This window comes from Myodes glareolus, chromosome 10, assembly GCF_982192425.1.
Source record: "Myodes glareolus chromosome 10, mMyoGla1.1, whole genome shotgun sequence".
Lineage (NCBI taxonomy): Eukaryota > Metazoa > Chordata > Mammalia > Rodentia > Cricetidae > Myodes > Myodes glareolus.
This window is the reverse complement of record NC_142035.1, coordinates 13,479,748-13,507,186: the sequence shown is the minus strand read 5'-3', so window position 1 is coordinate 13,507,186 and position 27,439 is coordinate 13,479,748. Positions and strand designations below refer to the sequence as shown.

Genomic DNA, 27,439 nt, shown 5'->3' with positions numbered 1-27,439 from the left:
CGTGTAGTTGGACTGGGGAGACAGCTCAGCAGTTCAGAACGCTTGATGCTCTTGCATAGGACCCGGATTTAATTACTATAACCTGCATCAGGCCCCTCACAGCCTCTTGTCTGTCCAGCTGCAAGGGATCCGATGCTCTCTTCTGGCCTCTGCAGGCCCTGCACACATACGGTACACATACAGATCAAGTAGGCACACATACGCATACACACTCACACACACACGGCACTTGCACAAAAAAACACATTTATTTATTTAAAAATAAATAAATTTTTAAAAATGAGTATAGTAAGGGCTTCTAGCCGTCAGCTAAAAGTATCAATGAGATTGTTAATTGGAACTGGCTGGGGAGGTGGAGGCCCACCTAGCCTCAAAGCCTTACCCACAGAAGCCTTATTAACTACCAAGGCAAGGAGGTAACTTGATCATGGGGAAGCCTGGCAGACACCACCTTCAATTAGGATCAGAGTTAATGTCACTCTGAAGGGGACAAATTAAAAACACGTGCCAAGAGAAGCACACTGCAGACTTTGTGGTGTTCTTACAAAAGATTCCTGCCTTAACCAAAGCCCAGGAGAATGTCAGGTCATCTAAACAGGGACACGCCACAGACTCGGGGCCTCTCAGAATCTCAGCCACACACTAGCGTGCTCAGCATCATACATACGCATGTTCAGCATGCATTATTATTTTTGTGTAAACATTTAATATGTAAATATATTCGGCATGTATTATGGTGGCTCACACCTGTAATCTCTCAGCTCTCAGTGGAGGTAGAATTCCTTCAAGTTCCAAGCCTGCCTGGGCTACAGAGTTAGATAGATATTGTCTTAAAAAAATAAAATAGGAAAAAACATTTTTATTGGGACTGGAGAGATGGCTCAGTAGTTAAGAACACTTATTGTTCTTTCAAAATATGGGGTGTGGTTCTCAGTACCCTCAGGATGGCTCACAACCACCTGTAACTCCAGTTCAAGGGATCCAACTTCTCTGCTGTCCACACAGGCAGTGTGCACACATACATGCAGTCAAAATGCTCATTAAACAAACAAACAAACAAACAAATCTAAACAAGCCCGACCAACCAGACAAAGGAAAAGACCTTCACACAAATAGGGTTTGTGAGACGGCTCAGTCAGGAAAGTTGCTTGCCTCCAAGCCTCAAGCTGATGACCCAGTTCAGTTCCTGGGACCAGCATGGCAGAAAGGCAGAACCAAAACCTCCACAGATGTATACTGGAGGGCATAAACACACACACACACTCACACACATGCACACACATGAAATAAATGTAAGAAAATAATTTAATAAAAAAATAAAGTTTTCTTTTAAATATGCAAGCCTTTTCAGGTCTTTTTATCATATAAATCTTCCAGACCTTTCTCTGGATGCACATGAGGCTATGTGTGCATCTGTGCTGTCTTTGACATATGCAAGGACTGTCACTCATACCATTCACTAATCTATAGATAACCTCCCCCACCCTTGCCCCAGCAAACATGTGGGTTTGGCTCATCTGGTCACAGCTTGTTTCCTGTTTGTGCTACTACAGTGAACATCTTGCGCATGCTCCCTGGAGAATCTCTCTGTGTCCCCCAGAAGGATCTGGAAAATAGAACTAGTGGGTTGCATTATATTTGTTTTGCTCTCGGTGCTAGGGATAGATCCCAGGACCTTGTGCCTGCCAGGCAAACGTTGCTGTTGAACCACAATCCCATCCTGTACATTACATTTTGAGAAAGTATTTTCTAATTTCCTGGTTAGTGGCCCTCAACATATTTGAACTTGCAAGGAATATTGGCATATTATGAGAGAATTCACAGTGCACGGAACTCATTATCTTGATAACTTAGTGATTAGCGAGGCTGAGATCAGCTCTGCTCAGTTTCCTCCCCGCTTAGAAATGGGATACTCAGTGCTCAGTACCTAGACACAGTCTTTCCCCTCAGTCTGCTGCAGTTAGACATAGCTGCTATTAAGTCCCAGTCAACAGGATTTTAATACAGGTGACATATTCAACTTCTGCGCAGTTCCCTTAAGATAAAGATGGCCCACAGTTCCTTCCCTTCCTTCTACCTAGAAGACAGATGTGTTGGCTGGAGTTATAGCACCCATTCTAGACTACTTGGTAAAATTCCTGTTTCAGAATGGCACTGGAACACAGCCATCTCAGGACAGAGATGGTTGTGTGGCTTCAAAACAGTGATCAACTGTGTCTTCAGATTTGGATATGAGGGGAAAATAAAGTTAAGACAGGAAAGTCACTTTTCAAAAAATGTCACACTGTCACATCAGTCAGACTGAGACACTAAGGGACAAGGGTGGTCGCTGAGTGCTGAGAGACAAGGCTGGGAAGTGGCAGTAGTCCTTTACAGTGGGAAGATGGTGAGGAGCTCTGAGGAGGAGCATGGGCACGGTGGCGCTCGGCAGCTGCCTGTCCGGCTGACTGTGGTGGCTGACTGGCTATGCCTCCCTAGACTCGTGTGTTTGAGTTCTTGGCCCATAAGGAGTGGCACCATGAGGAGGTGTGGACTTGAGGAAGTGTGTCACTGTGGAGGCAGGCTTTGATGCCGTTAACTTATAAATAGGACAGGTTCACTGTCGCTCATGGTTCTGGATGTTCTAACTGGTATATATTTGAGGCCACCAGAGACCATATCACAACAGGAATGTATAGTGAAGCAAACTGCTCACCTTATAATTCAGGAAGATCTTGGGGTGGGGGTCCCACAAGCCCCTTTGAAGGTGGCCCCTAATAACTTAAAGACCTATCAGGTTCCATCTCCTAAGGTCACCAAATTTCAATAGCTCACTAATTTACCATCATTTCAAATGGAAAAATTATAAAGCATATCGTGTTGGCTCAACTGCCCAAACTATTTTCTAAAATAGAGCTAACACATTAAAAACTGCCATAGTCCATGTGTGCTGTTACCACAAAACACCAGAAACTGGGTATTTTATAAAGAAGAGAAGCTTATTCCTCACAGCTTAGAGGCCGGGCAGTTTGCAATGGAGGTGCCAGGAAGCTCAAAGTCTGGTGGGGGCAGCTCTCTGTTGCTGAAATGATGCCTCACGGCCACATCCTATCCTGTCTTCACGGGGCAAAAAGCAGAAGGCAAGAAAGGTTATTTACAAATGCCTTTGGCCTTAATTCCATTCACGAGGAAGGAACCTTGTGGATTAGTCCCCTTTTAATAGTCCCTTAGTACAAAGGCCATTTGGTGTCAGCACCTGAGTTTTGGAGAGGTGTATTCAACCCTAGCAAGTGTCCCCGGCAAAAATCAGACTAGCCTGTGAACACAGAACATTAATTAGCTAGTTAATTAACGAAACTCACAGCTTTCTGATCAGGGAATGGCCGCTAAAGTTATCAACAAACTTGTTAGCACACGTCGACCCAGCTTCAAGTCCAAAAGTGGCCCCGTGTTCTCTCACTGGCAGTAATAAACGCTTGTCCTTCCTGCCGTTTTGAGAGGAATATTGACTCAAGTTTGGGGTGCGACCAGCGTCAATTCACGTGATTATTGCAAGAAGCTGTGCCTTATGCAGTTGGATGTTTGTCAGAAGCGGAGTTCTCTGTTGGCTCCTCACCGGAGGGCTGTCTAAATGAAGTATGTCTTCTTGAGTTAAGGAAAATCTGAGCCCCGCTCCACCCCACCTTCTCTGCTTGCGAGCTACTGTGCACATGTGCTGGTTGCAGGACAGACTTGCCTGTTGGCCTTCCCCTCCACGGGTTTTGAAACAGGCTTTCCTGGTTTGTGGCTGTGTTCCCCGAGGCCGGCTGGAGTGTCCAGAGATTTTCCTTTTCCTGCCTCCCATCTCACACAGGACCATTGGAATTACAGACATGTGCTCCCGTGTCTGGCTTTCTGTGGGCTCTGGGAATCCAAATTCAGGTCCTCACACTTGTATATCGGTCACTTTCCCATGGGGGCATCACCTATGCCTCTTTTTTCCTGGTATGGGAACATTTTTGTGTCCCAGATGTCTGTAACAAGCCCTCTCATGTCATGCCGCAACCTCTTCCCACATCTGTGAGGACCCTGGGTCATCTCCCTTTATTGGTAGCTGTCAAATGTGCCTGATGTGCCAAGCAGCTCGGTTTGTGGCTGTCTTCCACACGGTGAAACGTTTTGAAATGACTAGTTTTCAATTTTGAGCCCCTTCAAGTCCTCACAATTTCCACAGAGGAAGGAGGTGACGCAGGAGCGGGGACCTCAGCTCCCTTTCTCATGCCTAGCATCTTTGCACATTTGCTTTTAGATGGAAGAAATGCAGATGTAACTGATCACATCTTCCTGTTTGTGTTGGCAGCCAGGAAGCTCACATCTAGTTCTCGGTTCACTGCCGACAAGTGCCCAGACCCAGTTCACAGTCTGAGGGCCAGCCTCGTCCTTGACGCTCCCCTTACCAGCCTTTCCCTGGAACCTTGTTCCGTTTGTTGTCGCCATCCCTTTCCTGCCTCAAATCCTTTTGGGAAAGCACTGAGGTCTGCGAGGACATTAGGAACTGGAGGCCTTTCTTCACAGCAGACGTCTTGTGGGTGGGAAAGGAATGTGTGTGAAAATAAGGAACGATTCTGCATTGAAGGTACACGTGTGTGTTGTAGGATGTGTATGTGTATGGGATACAAAGGGTACACATGTGTGTTGTGCTTATGTGTAGGATGTTACGGTATAGGACATGGGGTGCACACGTGTGTGTAGGATGTGTGTGGTGTGAGATATTGAGTGCACACGCGTGTAGGATGTGTATGTGTGTAGGATGTGTACAGTATAGGACATGGGGTGCACATGTGTGTGTAGGATGTGTATGGTGTGGGATATTGAGTGCACACGTGTGTAGGATTTGTACACTGTGGGATATTGAGTGCACACATGTGTAGGATGTGTATGTGTGTAGGATGTGATGTGAGATTCATAGTTTTCAAAGTCCCTCTGTTCTCCCATGTACATTGACTGGGAAGACGAGGGGACGTTCCTCCAAGGCAGATGTGTAAGGGGGCAGCATCCTTAAGAAACCGCCCTATGGCCCAGCCCTTTCAGATTAAAAACTGAGGCCAAGGAATGGAGGGGTGGATTCCAGTGGGAGCTTCTCAGAGACTAGGATTCCCTCTCTGCTGATTGACCCAGGGAGCTTTGGAAAGCGCCAGTCCCCAGCCCTCTCCCCTGAGAGGCTGTGTTAATTGGTGTGGGTGGAGATTTAAAAATTCCCCCGGAGACACTAACAGGCACCAGCACGGAGAAATGCTGCCCTGGGAGAAGGAGAAAGGAAGCTAATAAACACCTGCCTCCCACCTATGTATCAGAGGCCTCAGGCTGGTAAGGCTGCAGGGAGAGATAATGTGGCAGTTCTGGTGACAGAGTCTGAAGGGGACACGATAACTCTCATTGAGTTATGAAATGTCCAGTACTTCCTTGCAGAGTCCACAGAGAAATAAACATTTCATACCCTGGCCCTCTGTGTGTGTGCATTTGTTTATATGTGTATATATCGTATATGTGTGTATGTATATAATATGTTGTACATAGCATATGTGTATATAGTGTATGTGCATACTATATGTCGCGCATGGTATATGTGTATATAGTATATGTGTATGCATAATACATGTGTGCATATGTGCATGCATGTATAGCTTATGCCATATGTATGTGATTGGTATATGTGTATATATAGCATATGTGTGTATATGTGTATGTAGTATATGTGTACATATAACATGTGTGTACATGTGTATGTGTGTATAGTATATGTCATATGTATGTGATTGGTATATGTGTATCTAGTATACATGTATATATAGTATGTGTGTGCATATGTATATGGGTGTATAGTGCATGTGTATATACATAGTATATGTGTGCATTGTGTATGTGTGTATACAAATGTGTGCATGTATATATGTTTATATAGTGTGTCTATGTATATAGTATGTGTGTGCATGTGTATGATATATATATCATATGTGTGTATGATGTATATGTGCATGTATATATGCATATGTATATAAAGTATGTGTGTATATAGTGTATGTCTATATGAAACGTTTCTATATGTATATGAATGTGTAGATATAGTATGTATGTGTATACAATATGTGTATATGTATATATAGTTTATTTGTTTGTATGTAGTGTATCATGTATATGGTATATGTGTGCATTTGTGTGTATATATATATATACGTGTGTATATAGCATATGCGTGTGTGTATGTATTGTAGCGCTTCAGCATAGGCAAGTGATTGGTAAAATGGTGTAACATTTGCATAGTGTCTTTGTAATCTCCTAATGTACTGTGAACTCTAGATTATTTGGGCACCTAATGTGATCACAGGTGATGAAAATAGTTACCGTGCCAAATTTCTTGGGATATGGGAATAATGACAAGAAAAAGTTTCTGAGATGAGGCTGGGGAAATACATTTGCTGCTATGACACCACCACGGGTTCAGTCCTCAGCACCGCACATCAAAATGCAAGTCCATGTTCAGTACAGAAGTTCTTCACCCCGAACCCCTTCAATCTGGGTCCTGTACTCACACTGTGCCATTTCATGTGACACATCCTAGTCCAGTCTATGCTTATCCGGTTGTGGTGTGCATGTGTGTGTGTGTGCCAGAGTTCAGTGTCGAGTGACATGTTCACCCACGCTCTACCTTATGTTTTGAGAGAGGGATCACCCACTGAACCTGGAGCTCATTGGTTAGAGTAGGCTGGCTGGACCATGAACCCCAGAGGTCTTCCTGTCTCTGCCTCCTCAGCTCTGGGATTACAGGCGTGAGCCACCCACGGTGCCCAGCTATTTGTGTGGATCCTGAGGATCCAAACTCAAGCCCTGATGTGTACAAGCACTTTACCAACCGAGCTATCACCCTAGCCCTTCATTCTAGGCTTTTTCTTTTTTGTTTAGAAGAAAAAGTGAGGTTCAGGGGCCAAGACTTGTCCCCTGTTAAGGGACATTGGATGTCTCAAGTGAGAGCAGTCTCATGCTGTCTAAGATGACCCTGAGAGGAACAAAATGCCCAGAGTGGTAGGTAATCCACAGAGCATGGTTGGCGGCCGAACAGCCTTGGTAGGAAGTGTGTTAGCAGGGCGAGCGCCCAGCATTCTCACAGTGACAAAGGAAAGCAAGCCTCAGGTCTGAGCTCTTAGATGAGAAAATCAAGACTTAGGGCAGATTTCCCTACTCCTCATCACTGTGATGCCTGGAGATGCCTGGCCTCTCCTCACAGAGTGGGGACATCCATGCCAGCTGGAGACACTTGCTCTGGTGTGGTGTCTGTGAAGAAAAGGAGAAAGAGAACTGGAGATGCGGCCAAGGGTGTCAGGGCCTGACCCATCTACAGTTGGGGCCCCTATATAACAAGAGTATAAAATTACCATAGGTACATACAGGTGAGTATTCCTTTAAGTTAAGGAAAGGATTCACAACTGGTCCTGATTTAATTTTATTTTTACTTTTGCGTGTGATTGTTCTGCTCTCTATGAAGGTCTGCGTACCACACGCAGGCCTGGTACCTGTAGAGTTCAGGAAACAGAGTTGATTCTCCTGGAACTGGAGTTAGGACAGTTGTTAGCCAACACGTGAATGCTGGAAACTGAACCCAGGTCCTCTACAAGAGCAACAGGGACTCTTAACTGCTGAGCTGTCACTCTGTATGTGTGAGTGGGTGGGCAGCAAGGTGTGCATGTGAGTGCAGTGCCTACAGAGGCCAGAAGGGGGCATCTGAGCCTCTGGAGTTCTGCTCAGGAATGAGTGGCCTTTGGAACAAGTTGGAGTCAGAATTGAGTCAGTGGCTCTTTACTAACCATGGCTAGATGCCGAAAGAAGCTGATGTTTGTAAACAAAACGGATCCTCCACCACTGGAGTCCAGTTGAAGTCCATTTTCAGTTTCCTGTCAGGGTCACTGACGAGGGGCCCAAAGTCTAGCTTGGTGGAGACACCTCCAGCCCCAGCACCTGAGTAGGCAGTAAGAGTAGTCGTCTGAAGCCAGCTGAGCTCCATAGAGACGTGCTGGACAGGGAGGTGGCTCAGTCATTAAAGTGCCATACATACATGAGGATCTGAGTTCGAATCCCCATCACCTATATAAAATAGTATGCATGGTGATCTGTGCCTATAATGCAGTGTCTGGGAGGCAGAGGCAGGAGTATCCCGGAGGGGGGGGAGGTTTGCTGGTCAGCCACTCTGGCTGAATTGAAAAAAAGAGACCCTGACTTAGGGATTAAAAGAAGAAGAAGAAAAAAAAAAAAACAGGTAGAGAGCAATTGACGAAGATACTAAGGTTGACCTCTGCCCTAACACACACACACACACACACACACACACACACACACACTTCTGAAATTGAGGTGACACCTCCTCAGAGACGTCTGCCAGGATTGCTCTGGTGCCCTACCCCTCACAGCCCCCCTCTTTTTCCCTCCTCCTTAGTATTTACAACTTTCTTCAACTGCCTTTTTTTCCTGGATTCTTTGTTCATGATCCCTCTCTCGGTGTGAATGGAAAGTTCTAACAAGACAGAAAACGAGTTGGTCTTGTTCTAGTGGAGTGGCTGACCCGGCACGGGCAGTGGACTGGATGGATGGATAGAGAGATGATGGGTGGATGGATGATGGATGGATGAATGCATGCACGCGGTCCCCGTCTGCGTTGCTGCCTCTCTGGGGCCGCGCCTGGCCGCGGTGAGGACGCTGCGGGGCCCGGAGGCGGCGTGGGCGTCGCCGCGGGGAGGAGGCCGGCGCGTCCCTCCTCCGGGAGCGCAGCGGCGGCAGCGAGAGCAGTGCGCACTGCAGGGCCGAGTCCCCGCCCGGAGCCAGCGCCGCGCCTCGCGGCCCCCACGCACGGCGCGGCCCGGCGGGGGCGCAGGAGACCCGCGGCCGGGACAGGGGCCGGTCCCCCGCACACGCGGCCGCTGCAGCTCCGCGACACTCGCTCCGCGTGCCGTCACCGGGCCTGGCCCGCTCGGGACGCCTCTGCATTGCGCGGGTGAGTACCGCGCTTGGGGACGAAGGGCGGGATCGCCGTTCCCTGGGACCCCGCAGACAAGAGTGGGGTTGAGACCCGGCCGCCGCAGGCAGATCTCCTTTCGGAATCTCTCTGGGTCTCTGGGCCTCAGTTTCCCTTCATGTTCCAGGTGAGTGGGGTGCGGGGCGCAGTGACTGAAGTTGGCAACTCCGCGCGCGGGACAAGTGCAGGACGCGACTGTTTCTCTGCGTTTGGTTAGATGCCTGGCCTCGGAGGAGGCTCGTCGTGAATCTCGGATCCCACCCAAAAGGAACCCAGGGACAAGCTGATGCCCGGGGCCCGGGGTGATGGGATGGCCGAGGAGCGAGGCTAACCGCTCGAACTGGGGGCCGGTGGCCCAGCCTCCTCCACGCCGGATTTTCTTTTGAAAATTCTTTATGATCCTGCAGGCAGCAGTGGTCCAGCTCAGGACGCTGAAGTTGGAGCTGAAACTTAACACAACTTTCCATCAGAACACTTAGACTGGATTTCGTAGTAAGGGGAGAGCGCGCAGTCTGGAGTTATTTTAGCCAGGCAGCTGTGGACTGGCCCTAGCTGCTTCAATGCTTTTCAAATAGCTCTCAGGCTCAAGGAGTATTAGGGAAGCGTGACTGGGAGAAGTATCCCACCGCTAAAGCCTCACCGCGCTTTGCTCGGCAGTTAAATGCGAGCCTTTCTTGCAAGGTTCATAGTGTCCCAAAGCCCATCCAGGGCTCACACTTGACAGCCCTCCCTCTCTCATTGCCTACGGAAAGGCAAGGCAGAGCTACTATCGGCTGTCCTTTCTCTCTCTTCCCTCCACCACACAACCTTTAACAACTTTAAAAAAAAAATACAACGCGAGTATACAAGTTACCCACCCCAAGGAAATTATAACTGGGGACAATGGTTTGGAGTCGAGTCTATTAATTCCACAGGCCCTTGATGCTCTGGTGAAATTCCTATTACCAGAGTATAGGTTAACAGACACATCAACCCTTGGCGGTGTGTTAGACCCCAACACGCACAGACTTTCCAAAATAATCCTTCTCAAGGAGTCACTGCACGGTTTTGCTCAAGAAATAGCATTTCCCTCCAGCATAGGCCCCCTCAAGCCTAGTATTTCCTTGTCTTTAGACGTCTTCAGACTGGGGGAAATTAACGAGATACTTACGTAAGAAATGATAATGTTTTGAATCTTGTTTGTGACAAGCATAATATTGAGTGTGTATTTGAAACTTGGGATTTTGCAGCTGTAGATAAACCAGTGTGGATCTGAGAGAAACTGAGGTGTGTGTGTGTGTGAAGTCGGTTTTAGGTCCCAAAGACTCTTTGTATCTTAGTTCACAACTTGATAAACTGTTTTATCTTAAAATAATTTAATTGGTATTTTCTCCCCGGGTCTTAAAGAGCTTGCATAGCACTGTTCCTGCGTGTATAAAAATAAGGCACAAACACATAAGTTGGTTGTTCCTAGTATCAAATAGCTAAACAATGTGAAGTAAAAATGAAAAGATTTGTCCTCCGATATATACATATACATATATATATATATATATTTAAACAGCTGTTTTGATGTCCTAAGTTCCAGCATCTTTCCACGACTTTTGTGTTGGTTAGACACCCCGTAAAGAGATGTGTTTTGTGGACCTGTTACAGGATTACCATTTGGAGTGGGGGAACCACCCATAGCACACTGCTTTCAAAACGCCCTGCTGCCTCAAGTCGAACGTAAGAGATTTCGAGTCTTGTTCCGGATGGATAAACTGATAAAATGCTAGCTGCCGTGGGGAGAGCAGAAAAGCCGGCAGTAAAACGGGGCTGTGATGTAGCTGGGCACTTTCAGAATTGGGCTGAATACGTTGTGGAGACGCTAACAATTTTCAAAAATGTATACACGGTCCAGACATGTCCACTTAAGATGTCTTTTGGTTCTCCCAAGACAAAATGACTCCATCCCTGACAAAGAAGAAACATTTCCTTATTTTTCAGCTCGTTCCCAAAGATAACCTGTGCAGGGCGCAGGAGACCAGAACTTAACGGCCATCCGACCGTCACCAGCTCGAGCCAAGCTCAGGGCGAGAACTCTTTCTCTGCCCCCCGCCCCCCCCACCCCCCGCCCCACACACAGTGTGAGCCGACTGTCCTCAGCTGCGGTGCCCCTTTCCAAACTCATTAAGCCAGCAATAAACTTCTCATGTAGTAAAAGCCTAGGCTATCACTGAGCGGGAGTGGGGTTCCAGGCGATCACAGCAGATGTGTTTCTGGCTGCAGAAACAGCCGATGGCTGTCAGAAAAAGACGGGAGGGGAAAGGTCTTGCTCAGTTGGGCCAGCTGCTGAAGCCCCTGCATCTAAGAGGATGGATGGGAGCTGGAACTGGAGCCGGGACTGGTCCTTGCTGGGCAGGCCTCCTGCCCATGAAGGATGCTTAGGGCACAGGGGAAAGCCTAACTCTCAGAAAATATCCACAGACTTGAGGTGTGGTGTGTGTGTGTGTGTGTGTGTGTGTGTGTGTGTGTGTGTGTGAGTGTGTGTGCGCGCGCGTGCACACACACACACATACACACAAAGACTAGGAGGAAGGACTTGCTTCCTGTCACATGGCCAGAGAGGTTTACCTGTCTCTCACCTGGGCACCAGATACAAAGGAAGACTGTGGGGCCTGACAGAAATTCCTTAAGGGAGAGAATTGTCTTCACAGAGGCTTCTGAACAGGGAGGATTGCTTAGTTCTGTGGCCCTCCTGATCTTGGGGTTTCAGGCAGCGTGGCTGAGAGTCACTCCCAGACACCACACTTTCTGCCTGCCACCAAGACTGGGTTCTGCTGTGGGCAGGAAACATTTTTCTTGCTATTTGTTCTGAATAAAGAGTTGGAGGCGTTTGCCCAGAAGGAATCCTTTACGGAGGCTTAACCCGGGAGTAGAGAAAACATGGCCTGTTGACAGAACTCTCTCTCTCTCTCTCTCTCTCTGCTCGCTCAGTCCCAACACTCTTCCTGATTCCAGAATCACAGTTTGTGTGAGCACCTCCCTTCCCCCTCAGCATCTGAGGCCGTGCTAGAGTCCCAAACACACCACATGCAGGCACAAAGGAACTTCTGGTAGGAAAACCATTAGTGGAGACTTCGCTATTTGATTGTCTTAACTGGTCTAGCGGTGTTTGCCTACAGCCTTCTAACCCAGGGAGGGGACTCATCCACCGGGGGCTAATGCTGAAATGACAACTGGTGACTACAGACCACTGGTCTCCCTGTAACTGACCCACAGGAGCTTGTTCTTTGTAGCTTGTAACTCGGGGCAGGAAAGTACCTGCCTGGTGCACCTAGGGCTGAAGGGAGCTACACTGTTTTACATGCGTGTTCTCTGCTTCTCACTGACTTTCATGGCAGTGAATGCTGATGGTGTTTTTCTCCACTTATAGACTACACTTAACATTCACTCATGGAAACACACATTGTTAAAAAACAAAAAACAAACCAAAACAAAAAAACAAGAAAAACAAATACAACTGCTACCACACATCCAGGACTTGAACGCAGAGGACATCCATCAACTCATCTCATTGGTCCTTAGACTAGTTCTTCACGCCCGTTCTTAAGGTGTTATTATTAATAGCCCAGCCTTGTTAAAGGGGAAACTGAGTCACAGAGCAGATGACTCACATAGGCCGCAGATGAAGTGCAGATGAAACCCAAGTCTTCAGTTCCCAGTGGGTGGGTGCCTCACCCACGTCCTCCGAAAACCCTGCTCTCCCTCCCATTGGAGGGTGACACGCAGTTTGGATGACTCTGAATGCGCACAGAACAAATTCTCTCTGTTATTTTGAATAGAAGAGCAGTCATATTCCGCATTTAGACAGCAGGAATAGAAACCTTGGGAGTCGTAGTTAGCAGTTTGGGTCTGGTTCTGTCAAGGAAAATGGCTGTTTATTTACAAGGGCTAATTTGATTTGTCCCTTTTATATTAACACTGAGCAGTTCTGTTCCTAAAACAAGTCAATAAACTTCCCGGCAGAGGGAAGGCCCTAAGCGTTACGGTAGGCACAGCTCGGGTCCGCTTTACCAGAAGGCGCTGCATTGTATTACTACGGGTGGGAGCCGGCCTGGGGTTCAATTATAAACATTTGGAGGACAAAGTAATTTGGAACAGGTGGTCTCGAGAGTCGGGTGACAGAAGCGGTTCGTCTTGGCCACTTAGACTGTCGAGGGATGCCACCAGTGGTCTGAACGTGGGGACACAGGCTTGTGGCTCATAGGGCCTGAGAGGTGAATTCTTGGAAAGAAAGCCGAGGATGGAGCGCAGGGTTGCAGTACACCATCCTGCTGAAAGCAGGGGCCTCAGCCTCACAGCCGCTCTCTTCTGGCAATTACAGCACTTCCAACAGAGATTTTTCCAGCTCCTGGTGTTTTGATATGTGAATTCGTAGTCTCGAATCTATGCAGAAATTTAAGACAGAAATGCCAGTGCAAAATAATGCCAATTTAAACATCTTTTAAAATGTGTGAAGAATTTAACAGAGGTTAAGAACTATTTTGTCATTTGCCATCTGTAGTATTGTGCCTGTATCATAAAGTGTGTCGTCGGCTTCCAGCTTTCCCATTCTGTCTGAATATCTAGGAAAATTAACTTTTCAAGTCTGTGTATTCACAGACATAACTGAAATGAACATATCTGCTTACGTTCACGGACTCAGGAAGCAGCCAGCTCTTTGGGATTATAATTGAAGGAAAAATGATAAAAATCGACATGCCCCTCCCCTCCCCCCAAAGAATGAGGAACCGGACAGTCCAACGCCTATTCCCGCATGTGTAGCAACACACTTTTTCTTGCGTCCTCTGAAGGTGGGGCTCCGTCTCTTTTCTCTTTATCTCTTAAGCATTGTTTTTCAGAATTGAAATATACCATGTGTTAACTAGTAGGCATTTTAATTTGGTAAAGAAAAGTCACAGCAGAAGCAAGCGGGTCTGTTTCGGCCATTATTGTTCCTGCAACGTGAATACTTTGGGTTTCGTGGTACGACGTGAGTATGCCAAGAAAAAAAAAAACACAGCAGGAAACTATGTGAAAACATACACACTTCTGTTTAAGAAATGGGAAAAACACAGGCAGATTCTGCATGGTAATTGCTTTAACGTGAGTTTTAAATGGCATTGTTTGACTTAGGTCGACTAAGTCCCTCTTAGCTAATTCTCACATAGGCGGTCACCAGTCTTGCACCGTGAAGAGGCTCTAAGAGACAGACTCTCGTTCAGGTGCAAACGCTCCTCAGTTTGGAGTGGTACAGGCCTTTAAATTTTTAAAAAGGTTACTTAGATATCGATTTTATTTTCTTGACCCAAAATGAGAAAACACGGGGAATTCTCAATAGCTTTTTACAGGCTGCTATTATGAGAAGGGAAGCCAAACCAACATGTATTAGATCATGGGCTTGAAGTACATAAATAAACGCACTGAAGGTCACCAAAACAGGACAAAACCACCAGCACTCGTTCCCTGGGCCAAGTCCGAATTCCTGCCTGTTAGACGTGTTTGGTTGAATTGGACACAGAAGAGGGGCCGTTCTGCTCCTAACTTGATCTGGTCCTCCGAGGGCTCGCAAAGACATCTTGTGGTAAACGGAGACAGAGGCTGGAATGGCGGGCTCCTCCAGAACTTTCTCTTTCACCTTTCTAGAGAAAAACTGGATTCAGGGTCCATCTGTCACTACTGATACCGCCTCTTGATGTTCAGATCTGTGGGAATCAGAGGTTAAAAACTCCCTGTGGTCTCCTGGTCAATTTCTTTGCCTCTTATTCCCCATCTCATGATCACATTGTGGTTGAAATATTAATAGCTTTTCACGGTCCTTTGGTTTTTGTTTCATTTCTTCACTCTCTTTGTTTCTGTGATTTTTTTAAATGTGGGGTGCATAGTGTGAAGCCAAGCCTTTTGCTCTCATTAACCACTGGCTGCCTGAAGCACACACACAGTGTGTCTGCACGTCCCTGATCTTAGTACCAACCCAGTTGCTAGTGGGAATTCCACAATGGAGTTAACCCTCTTCGGAGAGAAAGAAAAGGTGTCAGCCCATAGAGGTTGTTTGCCTTTGTGGGTGTGTATTATTTGCACAAATGGCCACTTTTGTTTTGGAATGTTCTAGCACCACATCTCTCTCCAGCAAAGGCCTGCGTTCCCTGCTTAGTTGGGAAAGGGGGGGGGGAGATCGTGTACTTCCGGCCTTCTCTGCCACTGGGAAGGCGAGGGGAGCTGAGAAGGACAGCTCTGCTAGGACAGACGGCTCAACAAGTGGTGACTTGTGCCTGTGTTGTCAACAGAGTTTTGGCCCCATCCAGCCGTGACAAGGAGTGAAGCCTGGGAGATTATTCACCTCCGGTCTGTGAGGATCCTGAGCTCTGTGTGCCCTCCTCTTGCTGAAGAGACTGAACCCCACCCCCCAGGAGCTAATGGCTGGGGTGTAGAGGGAAGGGGGAGGGATGACGGGAGTGTGGAGGGTGATGGCTTCATCTCACAGATGTCTGAAACGCATGGAATGTCTCCACGTTGCTCAGGCACCGCAAGAAAGACAGGCTGGTACAGGGATGTCGCTGCAGACTCGGGGACGGTGTCTAGTGGTTTGAAACAGGATGGGGTGTTTTCTGACCTCTGGGACTCTCGAGGTAACTTTTAAGAACTTGCTTTGGAAAGTTTGTCTGCCTTTTTATATTTTTATTTCAGTGAATTAATTTTTGGTTTCTTTGTTTCTGAAAAAAAAAAAAAAAAGGCTGCCCGTGCAAGGGTTGTTGGCAACAGCCAATGCCCCTGTTTATTGAAAATGTGCTGTGTGCCAGCCGCTACACTTAGGAAATATTTTGCTTTGTCTCTGGATGGAGTAGGCTGTTATTATCTCCATTTTACAGATGTGGAAATGGAATGTTGGGGCGGGGGGTGGGATAAAGTCATGTGGCCAGGATCCTATAGCCTATGTCAGAGAAGGATTACATCCAGTTCTGATCCTAAGCCCCTAGAAGAGGCAGCTTCCACGTCAGCCCTTGGGATGCAGACTTTACCGTCAGTCTGTTTGTATTGCCTGATGGGTATTCACAGAGGGTCAGAATAGGAGAAAGAGGAGGATGTCCGCCTTGAATCTGCCCTTGTGGAAGCCTAGGCGTGTTTGGAGCTACAGACTGTTGTAACCTGCAACTCAACTGGTCTGCAGCGCTACAGCTGGCTGTCCCCAACCCTGCAGCTGGCTGTCTCCAAATGATGCCCCAGTACAGTAACCTCAGTGTTACTACAGGGACTGTGCAGCCCACAGAGCCTGAAACACTGACTGTGGCCCTTTAGAGAAAATACACTGACCCCTGACCCCTTGCAGTATGACAAGATAAATTCCATTGACAAGAAAGAGTGTGTGTTGAGCATTTGATAAGCCATTCCAAAGACATGCTGTGTTTCCTGGTGCCTTCATTCTTAGCCGTTCTTCAGTGAAACATCTGTGTCTGTGATCAGAGAGACCCACAAGAACGGGACTCCAGTGTCCTTGAACTGTATCCCCACCTAGTCCTGTTGATCCTTGAGTAGACAGAGGGTGTTGCCGTGATCTCCAGCCCTTTCCAGAGCTTTCTATAGCTCCCACGGCAGGATGAGGGTTCAAGCAACTTTGCAGATGCTCACTCCAAGAAGTCCAGCTCAGCACCAACTTCTGTGTCCCAGAAGATGCATTGCGCATCATGGGACATTCTGGTACCCTGACAGTTGCTCTCTGTTTCCTTGGAAAACGGTGCATGGTAGAAAGAATCAGCCCTCCCCAACTGGAAGCCATGCTGGGAACCCTGGGCTGCTAGGATTGAAGCCGTAACTTGGCATTTGTCCATCTGTCTGTACGCCTCTGTGCCTCAGTGTCCCCGTCTGCACAGCAAGGATTATGGAGCGCCGTTCTGTGGAGAATAATAAGAAAGTGTTTGTAGCAGCGGTGGACAACGCACGAGTGCTGACCAAGACAAGTCCTGCTATGCGGCCTGAGGCTAATGATGTAGCTCTTTGTGCCTCAGTTTCTCAGTTTGTAAAACCGGGCATGGTAATGATAATAAGGATTTTGCCCGTTGACGGCGGTGAAAATTTAAAGACACCACCTGTGAGAGTTTTGGCTATGCGGTCCCGTTTGTCTGCGTTTAACAACCAGCTGTAAAGAGGACAGACAAGTGCATACCAGGCCAATGAGGTGCCTGGAAACTGCAGGTCCATGTGGAGAAAGTGTAGGCTGGGGCTGAGAGCCCCAGACTCAGACGGAGCGGGTGTGGATCTTGGCCACTCACGGTGCCCTAGGTGCCCTCATGCTGCCACCTCCGGGTGCAGCTGCTGTTCCTGGAAAGACCGCTCACATGAAACGAGGTGGCACGCATCCACGGGGCCTTTGGCACATAGTAAGCACTCAATAAATGGTAGCTTGTATTATTATCGCCCCCACTGCATGCTGTACCCCCATCCCCAAGTAAGCATGGATCATGGATAAAGCTTAATTTGAAAATAAAAGAACACATTTTTAAACTGCCAAATAGACTTAAAATAATATTCATTAAACAAAATTAAAATATTCTATTAAAGCCAGACTTTGGGCTCAAACCAAATTTTTATAACCCAAGCTTAAAGGCCAGGGAGTCCCCCAGCCACAATGGGGACATTGTGATTGAACCTGAGATTTCAACGCAGCTATTGAATGTCTTTGAAATGCATGTTTTCCCATTTAAATGAAAGGGAAGTCACAGAAAGGAAAAAATACGAGGTTCTTGCTCAGTTAGCAAACCTTCAGGAGCTAAAAAAGAAAAACAAAAGATTTTCTCCTAATGCCAAAGACTCGGGGTGAGTCCCTGGGGCTCACTGGCTAGCTGGTGCCACAGCCCTGACCCTCTGAGGTGCCACCTTGGAATGACCCAGATCTGATCTGAACTAATGTAATCTCAACCACGTTCTCTCCATAGGGAGTTCTTATGTTGTTGACAGACAAGACCTGGGTTCAAAGCCTAGCTTTGCCTCAGTTTCCCCATTGACAGCATGGCTAACCTGCAGGATTGGGGGGGGGGGGGGGCGGGCTGTGATAAGGATGGCTTAGGGTAGTTGCTTTCATTTTTTGCTTTCCTTAGTGTGTGAGCTATCCCCAGACTTTGGAAAGTTAAGAATGAAATCACGCGGGTATTAGAGGTTGAAATCACCACAGTGTTCAGAGAGGGATGAGGGGTGAGGACAGTAGATTTAAAACCTCACCCAGATTTTAGGTGCTATGCACTTTCATAGGGCATTTAATCCTCTCCCAGAGGACCTGGGTTCAGTTCCCAACACCAAGGAGGCTCACAAGTGCCTGTTTCTCCGCCTCTTCCTGGGTGGGGTGTGGGGAGGTCTGCTGCCCTCTTCCGTCCTCCGTAGGTACTGCATGCACAGGATGCTTATATTTACAGGCAAAAGTTCTCACACAATTAAAACAACAAGAGAATCCGCCCCCAACCCCAAACCCTTGTGTTACAGGTGTGTCTGTGTGGCAGACTGAGAGACTGACAACAGGTTCTCTATGATAAACCAACGGGGCCCGTCCTTTTTTTTCTTTTAAAACTTTTTCCTTTTATTTTTGAGATTTTAATGTAATTTTATCACTTCCCTCTTCCCTTTCCTCTCTCCAGACTCTTCCATATACTCCTCCTTGCTGTTTCTAATTTATGGCCTCTTTTTTCATTAATTTGTTACGTGGTTGTGTTCCTAAACATATAAATGCAACCTGCCCAAGCTGTAGAATGTCCCTTGTGTGTATGTTTTCAGGGCTGGCCATTGGGTATTGCACAATCAGCTAGTGCACAACTGGGAAGGACTTCTCCCTCCTTCAGCCTTCCTTGGTCGATGACAGTTCTTTGTCCAGGGCTGAGGCCTTGAGAATTCCCCGTCCACATCATGTGAGAATTAGTATACACACACGTGTGTGTGTGTGCATGTATGTGTGTTATGAGCAGATAGATATATAGATAAATAGAAGATGGATAGATAGATGATAGATAGATAGATAGATAGATGATAGATAGATAGATAGATAGATAGATAGATAGATAGATAGATAGATATAGCAGAAAGGAAGAGGAGCCCAAGTGGGCTATGAGAACCTCGAGACAGAACTCTGAGAACATGTGCCCACCAGGAGGGACCTCCTCCTCAGGCTAGACCATGCTATGTCTCTGAAATGGGGCCCTATTGGGGCAGCAGCTGACTCCTCCCCCATCACCTACTTGCTGTGTGACTTTGGGCAGATACCAGGAACCCTTGGAACCTCAGTATGTTTGCTAGCTCATGAGACAGATAACTTTCATGTCAGATATGTTATAAGGACCTCGATCAAATAATGTCATGGGACTGGGGAGGTGGCTTAGTCGGTAAAATACACATCTTGCAAGCATGAGGACCCACTTTTGACTTCAGAACCCATACAAAGTATGGTAATGCCCATTTATAATCCCAGAGCTTTAGATGGGCTCCCTGAGCAGAGAGAGCCTACCTTCCTTGGTGAGAGCCAGGCCAGCGAGAGACTCTGTCTCCAAAATGAGGTAGATAGCTTCTGATCCACAAGACCGAGTTTGGCCTCTGACCTTTACACATACATGCACAGTGAAGTCACACAAACACACGTGCACCTGCACATGCATGCACACACAGGTACAAACACACATTCACATCATAAGCCCGTTTTACAATTTAAAATTTGAATCTGGGAGTAGATCTGTCCCCAGAAGAATTCAATAAAAGAGAGTAAAACTTTAAGTTACTTGCCCTGGGCATACCCCACTGCTTCTCAAGTAACTAGTCTCTGGATTGGAGACATTCTGGAAGAATCTATGAGTCTTCTTTTTGAGGGAGGTGTGCACCCTCCCACAGTAGCTTAAACATTCAGGGACATTTCTCTCTTTAGACTTTAGAAACCATAGAAAAAAATTAAGGCAAACAGGCTCCAAAGTTTTTACTGCTTGTCATAAGGTAGTTTAGAACGGTTTAAAACCCAAGTCCATAGACTAATTTACAACAAAACTGTGTGTGTGTGTAGCTGAATTCTGGAGGGAAGTTGTGATGCGTGCGTCTGAGACCCCTTTATTTAAAACGAAAATTTTGTGGTGGGTATGGTGGCTTGTGCCTGCAATCGCTGTCACTCAGAGGCTGAGGCAGGAGGATTGCCATGAGTTCCAGGTTATCCTGGGCTACAGATTGGGTCTCTGTCTTAACAGAACCAAAAAAGACAAAAAAGACAGGAAGGGAGGAAGGAAGCAAGGAAAGAAATACAGAGGCAGGAAGCAGGAAGTGTCAATTCTGAGGCTAGCCTAGGCTCTAAAGCAAGACCCTGTCTCAAAAACTCAAATAAAACACATCAAAATATTTTATTCCTAAACTCTCCTCAAATAACAAGACTCTTGTACAGCGAGACCTGGTTCTCTGCGCTCTGTCTTCAGGGGCAGAAAGTGAGAGGAGTGAGGTTTCCAGGGCTGTCAGTGATGGCTGTCTAGATCTACCCTCAAAGACCGGTCTTGGCTGATTGAGCAGCTGCATGGGACGTGTGTGCATATGTGTGCGGCCCAGCTTGGGCACATACAGAGGTGACCACTGTCGTCTGAGCATTCCCTTGGCATGGTCCAGTCCCAAAGAGTGGCAGACGAACGTCTCTCTTCCTCAGCACAGCTGTCCCTATTATGGATGAGCAAAGGACAGCAAGCGCATAGAGGCCACTCAAGTTCACGCAGAGCAGGGGTCAAGCCAGGCTTTTCTGTGGGGGCTGGATCTAGAGGTATGTCTCCTGATTACTACCCTGTCCAGCCTCTAGCACCCCAGAAAGAACCCAGCTCCCTCCCATTCCCCCTCACTTAACTGTGTCATTGATTAACTAAACACAGGCGTGCAAAGGAGGTAAAGATTCCTTCGTTGCAGCTTTGGAGTTTACAAAAATTAAATTACATTTGTGTATGGGGGAGAGGCTCACTGCAGAAGTCTGAGGACAGTTTGTGGGAGCTGGTTCTTGCCCTCCACATTGCATTTTAGGGGTTGGACTCGGGTTCATCTTCTACCAATTTTTACCCGTCGATCCTCATGTGTGCTCTCTCCTGGCCTTGAGTGCAGCAGACTGTGGGTGAGGATGGGCAAGCTGGGGTCAGATGCTGTCTAGCTCAGCTATGCATTGGGGTAATCTAGAGGAACGTGGCATCGGGTGGTTTAGCTGCTGCGCGAACGCTGTGTGCATCCACACAAATCTGTGCTGTACAGTTGCTGCATTTGATCCAGATGCTGACAGTCCACATGATGGCCAAGACTGCTCTGGTGTGCGCAGCACCCCACATTACGGTACAGAGGCAGGACACAGTCCAACGACGCTGTGAAGCAGCAGAAGCTGGTCCTCGGGAGTTGACAGGTGGTTTACTGTCTTGGTCAAGTCTGATGTGCTGTGAGTAACTGGGTGCGCTGTGTTTATTCTGGGGGCGCCACGGGATAGTTTATGGCAGTGTCAGTCACCCAAACATGACTGCAGGCGCTGCGATGATTCAAGGGCCGTGACGTCACACTGCAAAGTGAACCTTTCAGCTCCATTGCCATCTTACAGGACCGCTGCTGCGTACGTGGTCTGTCATGGAAGGACACGTTGCTGTGACTGCACCGACTGGTCTCACAGCCCTGGGCTTAATGGAACCCCTCCCAGCCTCAGCTCCCTTCTCGATGAAGTGATGGAAATGGAGGTCACAGATGTGACCTGTGCCAGGAGGCGCCTGACCCACACAAGTTTGTTGAAAACTGTTTATTTCTTGCTGAGAAAAAAGGATTCAGCCACTGGAATCCTAGCTTTCTGTTGGACATAAATGTTCCTGGACTCATTTGGGGGGAAAGAGAGGGGAAGGGCTGGGGGCACCGGTATGACCTGTAAAGGAGCTCCAATTTTCGGACTGGCTGGAGGTCGATCCCAAGACACTTGCTTCTAGCTCTCGCTATCCTGCCTGAGAGGTTCCCGGAGTCTTCTATGGGAGCCTGAGAGTCGTAGCCCCTGAGGATTAGAGCTACAATAGGAAAGGGAAGCCAGTGAGGGCTTAGCCCACTCCTGTGCAGCCAGAGTGAAGACCTCAGCCCTGACTCCTAGGACCTGGGTTTGTGGGCCAAAGCTGGAGGACAGAAAGACCCTGGAGCCACCAGCTCGCAGCAATCGCTGGCACTTGCTGAGGATTTTTTGTTTTGATTTCTTGTCCTTTCTGTTGTCGAAAGTGTTTTCCTCCAACAGTTTCGCCTTGTTTCTAATGAACAGGCTTCTTCCCTTCCTCCTTTCCCCAGTCCCCAGCCCATCCCTACTGAATAGAAATTGCACTCATCCATACATTCCAAAGCCTTGAGTACCTACTGTGTACCTGGCTCTTCTCCAGAGGAAGATACCATCAAGAGTGAAAAAGCCCAGGGACTGCAGGTGGCTCAGCCAGTAAAATACTCAGCGTGGAAGTGTAAGGACTGAAGTGTGGATCCCTGGCATTTAGGCAAAAAGCTAGGTGGAAGCCTAAGTATCTGTAATCTCAGCTTTGGGAGGCGAGACGGAATCCCAGAGCTCGCTGACACAGCCAGTCTAGCCAGTCCGCGAGCCAGCTCCAAGACAGTGAGCGACCCTGTCTTTTAAAAAACAAGGTGGAGGCAGTGGTGGCGCACACATTTAATCCCAGCACTCGGGAGGCAGAGGCAGGCAGATCTCCATGAGTTTGAGGCCAGCCTGGCCTACAGAGACAGCGTTCTGGGACAGGCTCCAAAGCTACACAGAGAAACCCTGTTGAGAGAGAGAGAGAGAGAGAGAGAGAGAGAGAGAGAGAGAGAGAAAGTAGAAAGAGAAAGAGTAGAGAAATGCTTGAGGGAGACACTGGTTGTCAATCTGGTCTCCATGTGCACACATGTACCTACACAGGGATATACACATATGCACACACGCACGCATGCACACGCATGCATGTGCACAAGCTGCCCCTCACAGAGTATGCCCATTAGTCCAGGATCAGGCTCCAGCTACCAGGTATCTTTGTTTTCCAAAAGATGCAGCAATCTTGATTTTTGTGAGAAAGTTCCTGAATTTCAAATCAGAGTGAGGAACCCCTTTGGGCTCCTCACACATCTTGGGCATCTCATTTCGGCCAAGCCTCTCCCATCCCCCTGGCTTTTTTTCTTTAGACTAAATCCTGACCAGAAGAGATGCCAAGAGTCGCTGAATGTTGTTTCCAGGAAAAAGCAGGACTCGGGCCTCCCGGGGTCTGGCCAAGAGTCTTCCAAGGAGCGGTCTCTCCCCGGTTTTATGTGTTTCTCAGGAGTTTCCCTGATCACGGCTCATCATTGAGAACAGTGTGCTGGTCCAAGTCTATCCCCTGGGTTTTTATTCGATTCAAGAGGAGGATGGTTATGTCATCTGGGTTGATGTGAGTCGTAAGATGTCTGCAGGTCTCATAAGTGGTCATCAGTCACTGATTAGAGCAGCAAGGAACTTGTGCTTCTCGGTGTGGGGACAGGACCCATGAGGATTCCACACAAGAAAGAAGGTTGAGGAATTGGGTGGTAGTGGGTGGCATGGTCAGGGATATGTGGAGCTTTTAAAGATGTCTTGATGCCCAGGCTGGCAGTTAAATCATTATCTTTCTTCCTCCCTCCAAAAGTTGCATTGAGCAAAACCCTAACCCACAGGACCCTTAGCGATTGAGATCGTTCCTGAGATCGTTCCGGACGGAAGTTGTAGTAGAAGGACAAGGGCCTGCTTTTCGTCCGAGCCACCTGGCTCCCGGCCGCCTGGCTAGCTTAACCCTCGAAATAACGACACAGAAATTGTATTAATTAAATTACTGCCTGGCCCATTAGCTCTAGCCTCTTATGGGCTAACTCTCACATCTTGATTAACCCATTTCTATTAATGTGTATCGCCACTGACTGTGGCTTACCGGCATGAGTCTAACCAGCGTCCATCTCAGGCAGGAGAATCATGGCGTCTGCCACACTTCCCTTCTTCCCAGCATTCTGTTCTGTCTACTCCACCCACTGAAGGGCTGCCCTATCAAAAGGCCAAGGCAGTCTCTTTATTCAACCAATGAAAGCAACACATCCTACACCCTAAGTGATGGATAGCTTTTGACTGGGAAATGAGACATCCCGAAGGATCCGGCTTCAGGTGCGGCTGGTTCAGGAACTCCTATGGACGTCATATGTGATTTCTCCGTCACTCTCAACACCAGGGAGGGAATGGAGAAAGGTGTGAACTCAGTAGCAGTTGCTAGAGGAGATGGGTACACAAGCTCCCCGTGGCCCCCAGACTGTATCGCTGTACACTTGTAGACATGCCTTCCTCGCCCTTCTCCTGCTTACTATGCTATTTATAAAATGTACCCTTTGTCCAAACGCAGGGCAGGACTTCTGTATTTTCTTCTTACTATCCAAATGTTTCTGTTAGATAGAAAACTGTAAGATGTGCTGATCCTGGGCTCTTCGTCTGTCCTTTCACCTGTACTCGAAAGTCTTATACTGGGTCATCTTTTCTCATGGTGCTTGGTATAAAATTGAGACTTAATACTTAGGGGGCTCTAGCCGAGCGGAGCAGATGTCGGGGCCTTCCCAGGGAAAGTGGGAAGTGGGCAGGGGAGATGCTCAGTGGGTAAGCACAGCTGCACAGGGGTGAGGACCTGAGCTCGGATCCCCAGCACCCATGGAAGACTGGACACGGAGGTGTTGGGTCTGTACCCCAGTGCTCCTATGACAAGATGGGAGATGGAAACAGGAGCTCCCCTGGAAGCTTGCAGCCAGCTAGATCACACAGCAGTGAACAACAAGTCTCAGACAAGGAGGAAAGCAAGGACCAGCCCTCTATGTTGTTCTCTGATTTTCATACACATGCTATGGCATGTGCATGTTTGCAGTTACATACATGAACACATAGAGACACTGCCTTAGGGTTTCCATTGCTGTGAAGAGACACCGTGACCACAGCAACTCTTATAAAGGAAAACATTTAATTGGGGCTGACTTATAGTTTCAAAGATTTAGTCCATTATCATTATGGTGGACATGGCAGCGTGCAGGCAGACATGGTGAGGGAGAAAGAACTGAGAGTTCTAGCTCTTGATCCACAGGCACTAGAGGGAGACTGTCACACTGGGTGTAGCTTGAGCATATATGAAATCTCAAAGCCTGCCTCCACAGTGACACACTTCTTACATCAAGGCCACACCTACTCTACCTCCTAACAGTTCCACTCCCTGTGGGCCAAGCACTCAAAGACAAGAGTTTGTTGGGGCCATTGCTATTCAGGCCACCACAGTCACAAATACAAATAAAAAAAAAATGGGAAATGACTCAGTATGGCCAGGCCTAGCACCAAAAAGAGATGCAGGACAGAATCCCATCCCTCCATCTCTGGTACTCATCCCTCCCTCCTTCCTTCCCCTCCCTCCTTCCCTCTCTCCCTCCCTTCCGTTCCTCCCTCCCTTCCGTTCCTCACTCCCTCCCTTCCTTCCCTCCTTTCCTTCCTCCCTCCGTTCCTCCCTTCCTCCCTCCCCTCCTTTCCTCCCTTTCTCCCTTCCCTTCCTTCATTCCTCCCTTTCTCCCTTCCCTCCTTCCCTTTCTCCCTTCCCTTCCTCCCTTCCTCCCTTCCTTCCCTCCCTCCTTCTCTCCTTCCCTCCCTCCCTTCCCCTCCTCCACTCCCAGACTTCTTCCCTGACTAGCAGTACTGCAGTATTATCTGACGTAGCCCTCACTGACAGCCAAACTCCAAGGAGAGTTTGGCCTTCCTTGGTCTGCAGGGCACTTGGAAAGGAGAATGGGGCCATCATTTGGAAATCTGGCTATCTAACACCAAAACTGCTGCTTTCTAGCTTCTATTAAGAAAGAAATCACAAGATATGTAAACCTTGCGCCCACGTTTCCGTACAACCTCAGTATGCCAGGGCCGGGAAACTACTGTCCTGTTTAGATCTAAATGAGTTTACCACAGTCTCCACCTGGCCCAGTTGTCTCTCTGACACCAAAGCTCAGGCTTTGTTCTCCATTGAGGTAGCAATGGTGGCGACTCTCCCAACACAGACTCAGGACGGAAGGAAAATCTCCCTTACATCCCAGCCCCTGCTAAAAACATGAAAGGCATGGAGGCCACGTTCTCGCCAGTGTGCAAAAGCGAGAGGCCACGTCTCCCTCTGGAGATGTTGAGGTCTTTCAAGGTTGATACTGTTAATGCTTAGGATAGGGTGTGTGTTTGCTGTGGAGGTTCGTCTTGCTTGTTTTTAGTATGTAGGTGTGTATGAGGGTATGCATGGCTGTGTCTAGGTGTGCACATGTTTATGGAGACCTGAAGTCAACCTTGGGTGTTGTTCCTCAGGTACCGTCCCCCATCCTTTTTTGGAGACAGGGTCTCCTACTGTCCTGGCTCTCATCCTGTAAGCTAGGCCAACTGGCCATGGAGTCCGCAGAGATCTACCCAACTCTTCTATCCCAGTTCTAAGATTATGAAAACACACTGCCACACCCAGCTTTTGATTTTGCTGTTACCGTGTATGTGAGTGTGTGGCCTGAGTTCAGGCATTGTGTATGTCACAATATACATGGAGGTCAGGAGGCAGCTGGATGAAATCACTTCTTTTTCCAACCTTTTCCTGGGTTCCAGGAATCAAACCCAGGTTCTCATGCTTGTGTGACAAGCACCTTACTATCTCCATTTCTTGTTCTGTTTATTAAGGCATGGCGCTCACACATCCACACATGGACCGTGATGCCCCGAGACTCACAGCCCCCTATGACACTGGCACCTAACACAGATGGGCACAGGTAGCCTAAGTGAAGACAGCTGTCCTTGCTGTGACCTTGCTGGCAGTGGCAGTTTTGAGCTGGCTGGCCGGCTTAACCATACATGTATTTTCTAGCCATCAAGGCTGTTTACAACTCTTAGAATGTTCTAGAAGGAATTTGACATGGACGAGAGAGTTGATCTTTTTTAAAAGGATCCTTAAAACCCTTCTTAACATTTGGCTCTGCCCCTTTCAAAATCTGGGCCCTGCAAAGAGGTTGCAGAATGGGGTGCAGGCGGTGCTGAAGCTTGTGAGAAAATGGACGGAGGGACCAAGTGACCTCTGAGCATGTCCAGCTCAGACCCGCAAGCTGCAGCCGAGAGTGAATGTATCTCAAGACGGTCTCAATATGTTGCCCCCTATGTTCTCCCTGCTCAAAATCAAGTCTGTTAATGAAAACTGGCTGGCAGAGTGGTTGCTGATAAAGGGAAAGGGTCTCTTAAATTAAGGAAGGTGGCCGCTGCCGTGGAATGCTGGGAACCGGCTTTCTGAAAACCCAGGGCTCTGATTGGACGCTGTGTCTTTTCTGGTGTGAATTCTGATTGATGCCCAGTGACAAAAGGCTTAACAGCCCCCCCCCCCATACAGAACAGGTTGTCCTCGGCAAAGAGAGGTTCCT

At 47.9% G+C, this 27,439-nt stretch overlaps 1 protein-coding gene across 1 annotated transcript in view; it reads left to right on the top strand.

Annotated features, from left to right (window-relative positions):
* The first annotated feature begins 8,886 nt into the window (after positions 1–8,886).
* Eya2 (EYA transcriptional coactivator and phosphatase 2) overlaps positions 8,887–27,439 on the top strand; it is a 157,914-nt gene continuing 139,361 nt past the window's right edge. The window contains exon 1 of the mRNA XM_087911005.1: positions 8,887–8,998. The gene's annotated coding sequence lies outside the window, so the exon portion shown is untranslated. The remainder of the gene's footprint in view (positions 8,999–27,439) is intronic.